This window comes from Chinchilla lanigera, unplaced genomic scaffold, assembly GCF_000276665.1.
Source record: "Chinchilla lanigera isolate Chin_1 unplaced genomic scaffold, ChiLan1.0 scaffold00106, whole genome shotgun sequence".
Lineage (NCBI taxonomy): Eukaryota > Metazoa > Chordata > Mammalia > Rodentia > Chinchillidae > Chinchilla > Chinchilla lanigera.
The window spans coordinates 442708-448901 of record NW_004955507.1 but is presented as its reverse complement, the minus strand read 5'-3'; the positions used below and the strand labels follow the sequence as shown (position 1 = coordinate 448901).

The 6194-nt window shown below is 40.4% G+C and overlaps 1 pseudogene; it reads right to left on the bottom strand.

The window, feature by feature from the left end:
• Positions 1-3695: 3695 nt before the first annotated feature.
• Positions 3696-5142, bottom strand: LOC106146954 (annotated as a pseudogene).
• Between the last annotated feature and the right edge of the window lie 1052 nt (positions 5143-6194).

The window sequence follows — 6194 nt, the reverse complement described above, 5'->3', positions numbered from 1 at the left end:
CCTGCAGCCTTAACTTGTTTTTCATTTTAAAGAGAAAAGAACAAAAACAGAGCGAAAAGTAAAAATAAAACAATACAAAGACTATAAAAACAATATAGAATTTCAAAAAAAGGTGACAGGAAATCAACAATGGTTGTTGTATTACTTATTGTTATCTTCAGAGTAGTTGCTCAGATTATCAGACATAAGTATGCAAGACTTAACAATTAAACACGAACAATTAAACATGAACGGTTCCTGCCAATAAACCTACAGCCTTAACTTCGAGTCTGGTTCTACCTCTCATTAACTGGGTGATCTTGGAGTTATTTAACACCCCCCCTCATTCCTCAGATGCTTCATCTCTAAACATGAGTATAATAAAAATGCCTCAAAGAGCTCTTGGGAGGATTAAATAAGAGACTTGGCACACACCGTGCCAATGCATCCTGTCACATATAACCAGTATATCAAATCTCTCAATAATCTGTAGGTTTATCAACTGTCTACCTAATGTCTTTATTTAATATGCAGAATAGAAGTTTTAAAAAGCAAAGTAAGGGCTGCACATGTAGCTCAGCGGTGCCTGGGGATGTAGCTCAGCGGTACAGTGGTTGTCTAGCATGTGCAAGCCCTGAATTTAGTCCCTACTACTGCAATAATAATAACAATAACAACAACAATAATAATATAATAGAAACTATGTGTTGAAGGACAACTGGTGAAAGGTGTTTCTTGGCTCCTTCACCTTAATTTTAGAACTTTTATCTGTCTGGTGGGCCAGGCAACCCCCCCACTCCTTCATTTCACTAACGGAAAACAGAACACTATATTTTCTCACGGAACTGCAGGAACCAGCGTCTCTTCTCTGTTTCCAGTAGAACTCAGCTCAGTGCCTGGCAAGGAATAGGGGCTGTGTAATATCTGTGCAGCTGAGCTGCCAGAATCTCCATGCTGCTTCTCCTGGACTCCTGGCAGCGTTGTTTTCTTTTACACTTTTCTCACACTGTCTTACAGATCACTCTTATTTTGCAAACTCTAGTTTTTCCTCTTTATGCCTATCAAAACAACTCATTCATAAAGATTTTAAGGCAGAATAATTAATACATATTGATTGTACATTAAAGCCTCTATTGGATGCCTATTGTGTTTTTTTTTTTAAAGAAGAGAGTGTTATTCACATATAGAAGATTTTGTTTGCTTTTCCTCTCTCAGTTCCAGTGAACTCATCTTTTTTAATTTTCCAAAAATAATGTCTGACTGTAGCGACATCTACTGGTAAAATTGAGTTCTTGATCAAGGCAATTGTCAGCACCTAGTTATTTTGACAGTTTTCCCCTGTGTATAGTCCAGGCAGATGTGTAAATTAGCATTACTTGATCACTAGAACTACTAAATCATTGAAATCACATTTCTTGGTCACTATTTCTCTTTCTGAATATCTTTCTGTTTAAAATACTACCATTATCTCTGCTGAAAGCTTCATAGACTAATTTTCTGGGCAGCCTTTTGAAAGGGTCATATATAAGACAGTGTACAGAACCTTAGAAAGATACTGCACTGAAGTTAATTCATGTTTACGTGGTGCCACCGTTGGACCCCTGGCCTCATGCATGCTAGGCAGGTGCTTCCCCACTAAGCCCCACCCCCACCCTAAAATAACTAGAATTCAGTGGTTGGGGCTATGACTAACAGAGTTTCCATTAAGTTATAAATCTTAGGGCATTTTAGCTCACAAATGAATTACTATTGGAAAGTTCATTTGTATACCAGCTTAGAATCCTGCCATACATATTCATATTTGAACATGATTTCAGTGGTCATCCATCAATAGGTCATTTGCACTACCTAACTGGAATACTATACATTTTCAAAAAAGAAAAAAGCAAGGAGGATATGAAATAATGCTTTGATAATATTAGTAAAGAAGAGTTTTAAAATTTACAAAATAAAGGTTTTCTTGAAGGCACTCCAGTGCATTTAACATACTTCCTTCAAACTGTGTACCAATAAGTTTATAGCTGATACATACAAGGTTCTGTAGTAAAAGGAAAAATATCCTGACACAACTGAGCTCAATTTAACAACGTCTACTTTGTCATATTAGTCACCGTCTTTAGGTAGAACAGGCTCTAGTTATTTTATTGTCTGAAAGCTATCACGCTTTCAACATAATTCTTACCTACCTTTCTTGTACTTTAAGTTCACCCTTACCTTTCTTGTAATTTAAGTACACCCTGCCAAAGCTCCTTATTGAAACCAATCATGGTTCCACTCACATGGCCCTAGTTCTGGTTTCAGCTGTGCACACATTTGTCCTCCTAAACCAACCATGGAGAATATGCCAGGAGCAATCATAAATAGGGAGGAATTGCCACCTATTTTGATGCTTACAATAGCAGAAGAGGGCCAGGGACAGAGCTCAGTGGCACAAGCACCTACCTGGCAAGCATAAGATCCTGAGTTTGATTCCCTGTACAAAAAAAAATAGCAGAATTTCCTGTTATTTTGCTAGCATACAGAAACTAACACTGAACCCGATTATGTGAAATCAAAATAAATATATTCTTCTTAACCTAAAAATCAGAAGATTAAGTATAATGCTGGATACAAAATAGAATGCAGATTCCCCATTTTAGTAATCTGACCTTTATAAATGCTCTTTATAAATGCTCTTCTTTGGACATATTAGTCTGTTTACAAAATAAAATTTTTAACAATAGATTTTTTTGCTGGGCATGGTGGTGCACACCTGTAATCCCAGCACTCGGGAGGCTGAGCCAGGAGGATTGTTGTGAGTTCGAGGCCAGCCTGGGCTACAAAGTGAGTTCAAAACTAGCCTGAACTGCAGAGTGAGACCCTGTCTCAAAAAGACACACACACACACACACACACACACACAAAACCAATGGTTTTTGTACACAACTGTTAATATTTATCACTGAGCTTGCCATTCACATATGATCCAGCTTTATAAAGCAGAAATATATTAGTGACATTAGCAAGGATTATTCTTTGTAATAAAATGCAATCCCTTTCTTTCCCTTTAGATTAATGATGTAGGAAAATTTCCAGTGTCAGTACCAAGTTTACATAGTCTTCATTACAAAAATGTTTACCTGAACCAAAATATGTATAGGCTGGAAAACCCTTACTCATCCATTTGAACTTTAATCTGAAGAGGAAGAAGCCATGCAGTGAGAAGAGTGTCCACTCGGCCAGGGCTTGAACCCTCGTGGGAGAAACAGGCCTGTAAGTGGAACAGGCGCGATGGATTGATGACAGCGGGTGACGGCTTTGAGTGTGGAGTCCCCACCCAGGACTGCCGCTCAGACAGCCATCTGGAGCACAGAGCTTTGTCGGCCTGTGTTCTCAGTTCTTCCATCTTCCGCATCAAGCCTCAGTAAGTTCTGCCATCTCCATTCCAACCCCTTTGCCAAAAGAGACTTTCATCTTTTTTTTTTTTTTTTTAAAGGAAAGAACAACTGGGATGGGGGAAAAGAGAAAAGGAAGGGAAATATATATATACACACACATACACACACAAGATAGCTAAGATATTATACTACTAAATTCTATTGGTTTATTGAAAGGAACAGTTAATGTTTTAATTATTTGATCAATCTTACATACCTATGTCTGGTAATCTGAGCAACTACTTAGAAGACAACAATATGTAATATAACAACCATTGTTAATTTCCTATCATGTTTTGAAATTCTGTATTTTTTTTGGTTGCTGTTTTCTCTTGTTAAAAGAGAGACTTTCAGCTCTTCTGTGGCCTCATGGCGAGATTCAGTGGCAGTCTTGAGCTTGGGCTGCCACAGAAGTATCATATCTGAATTCTTCTTGTTGTTGGGACTGTCCAGTTTGCTTCTCAAGATCTTGTTCTCTTTGGAAAACTTCTCTGCGGCTGTGTGCCGAACCTTTATCTCCTTCTGATATGTCTCTTCCTAGGCTCCCAAGTGACCCTTCAGAGAAGTTATTTCTCTCTGGTTGTCACTATGGGTGACTCCTAACTTTTCCTGCAAAGAATTTATCTCTCACAAAAGGAAAAGTGACATATCCACATCTGTAGCAGACTTACTGGACTCTAGTCTTCTTCAGAGCTCAGTTACTTCCTGTACTCTCAATGCTAGGTTTTTTGGTTTTGTGTTTTAGTCCACTATACATGACTTTCCTACACTGCAGCCATTTCAAGATCACCTTTGGTAATTGATTATTCTTCAACCCAGAACTGAAGGTCTTTGACCTTCCTTTTATCCTCTTCTTCCTGTCAGCTGCCTCCACCATTTTTGCAGCTGGCCCATCTTGGCCTCCAAATCCAGGACATGTTGTTCATCCCCATTCCAGGCTATAGCTAGCTCCTGCTCTGTCTCCGCCGCATGACTGGTGGTCTTGGACATCTCAGCCCACTACAAGTCATGCTTAGCGAGCAGCTGTTCAATGTTGCTAATTCTCCTTTAGGGCCTACTAGAAGGTAGTGGTGCCAGAGATCATGTGGGCTGAACAGGCAAAGGTCTAGCCAACAGTCCTGTCTGACTGGGCTTGATGCTCATGAAAGAGGTCACCGAACTCATGGAACTGAGAGGAGACAGACGGGGTGTCCTTTAGGCTGGCAGGTATAGTGGTCATCATATGCCTCGTGGTACTGGCTTTGGAGCTAGGGATATAGCTCAGCAGCACAGTGCCTGCCTGGCAAGCATGAGGTCATGAATTTGATTTCCAGTACAAAAAAAAGAAAGTAGGAGATGTACTGGCCTTAACTTCAGCTAGTGCAGTTAAATGCCAGTCTTGGTTACTTTATGGACAAGAGCATAGACGCCTTTTTTTGCGGGGGGCGCGGTGTCTTTTCAGACAGGGTCTCACTACGCAGTTCAGGCTGCACTTGATCTCACTTTGTAACCCAGGTTGGCCTCAAACTTGCAGTTGACCGGCTTCAGCCTCCCAAGTGCTGGGATTACAGGCACCACCATGGCTGGCTAAACATGCCGCCCTTGAGTCAACACTGAAATACCTCGTTCCAGAGGCAGCACTATTGTTCTTCCCAAGAGACACATCTAACTCCACACCACACCTGGCAAAGTCAGTCTCCCCAAGAAACCAGACTACACCAGTCTTGGTGCCACCAGCTAATACTGTGTCTCCAATTTTGAGCCTCATTCTCCTTTCTTGGTTGAACCAGCCTCTGAAAAGTTGATCCACTGGCAGTTTTCATAAGATTAATCTGAGGCATGGCTGCAGGTTCCTTTGCTGTTGGCTAAGAACTTATCAGCAATATTGAAGGGGTAGCTGGGGAGGAGGCTACCACACTGGCTGCAAAGTGCACAGAAGTGAAATGGGGAGAAATACTAGACTTCTGCCATGGAACCACTGTTCTTGCCTATGGGCTCATCTAAAACAATCACAGCCCACTGGCCTGGTGCAAACAGGGTTTTGCTAAGGAACTGGGTATATCCAGGCTTATTTCTGTTCACCTGAATACTATCCCTAACTCAAAAGTCATCAACAAGTTCCTCGGTCTCAGAGGATGGAGGCTGTCAGTGCTTCAGGCTTTTTCACTGGATACTGTCTTTTCTGTTCAGGTCACAACAGCAGTTGGTGTCTTTAAGCTGTGCTTCCAAGCTTAAGGATCTTCGTGGGGCCTCAAGCCTATTTGGTTACCTTCAAGTCTCATTCACCAGAATTGGTTTCTTCGACCATTTCTAAGCCAATCACTGCCAGGAGAATCTAAACCAACGGTGGTTTAGAGACTAAAACTCACCCCGAATGTAAAGAAAAAACAAGTGTTTGGGTGTGCCTAGAGAGAAATAGGAAAGAGTTTAAGAAAGGATTTGCTTGATTTGGCTTATGCAGAAGAAATCTGAGCATATTTATGAAGGGACGGGCTAGGGTTATACAAGAGAAACAACATGTGATTAGAAAAGAACCCACGGGTTTTTAAAAAATCTTGTATGTCACTAACATTTATTTTTACATAATAACACATATCAATATAATGTTGTTAGCTTTCATTTTTGCCAAGTGAAGGGATAAAAAGACAAAGCCATGCAAACAATAGCTATCCACTCTTACTGTCATGACATAAATAAGGGTAAACATGAAATTCAGAAAAGGCGTAATGTAAACATTTAGTAAATGTATCCTGATGTTCTCATTTCACGGAGGACAATTTATATGGACTCTTCACTTTATGGGTGAGTCCCACCTGAGCA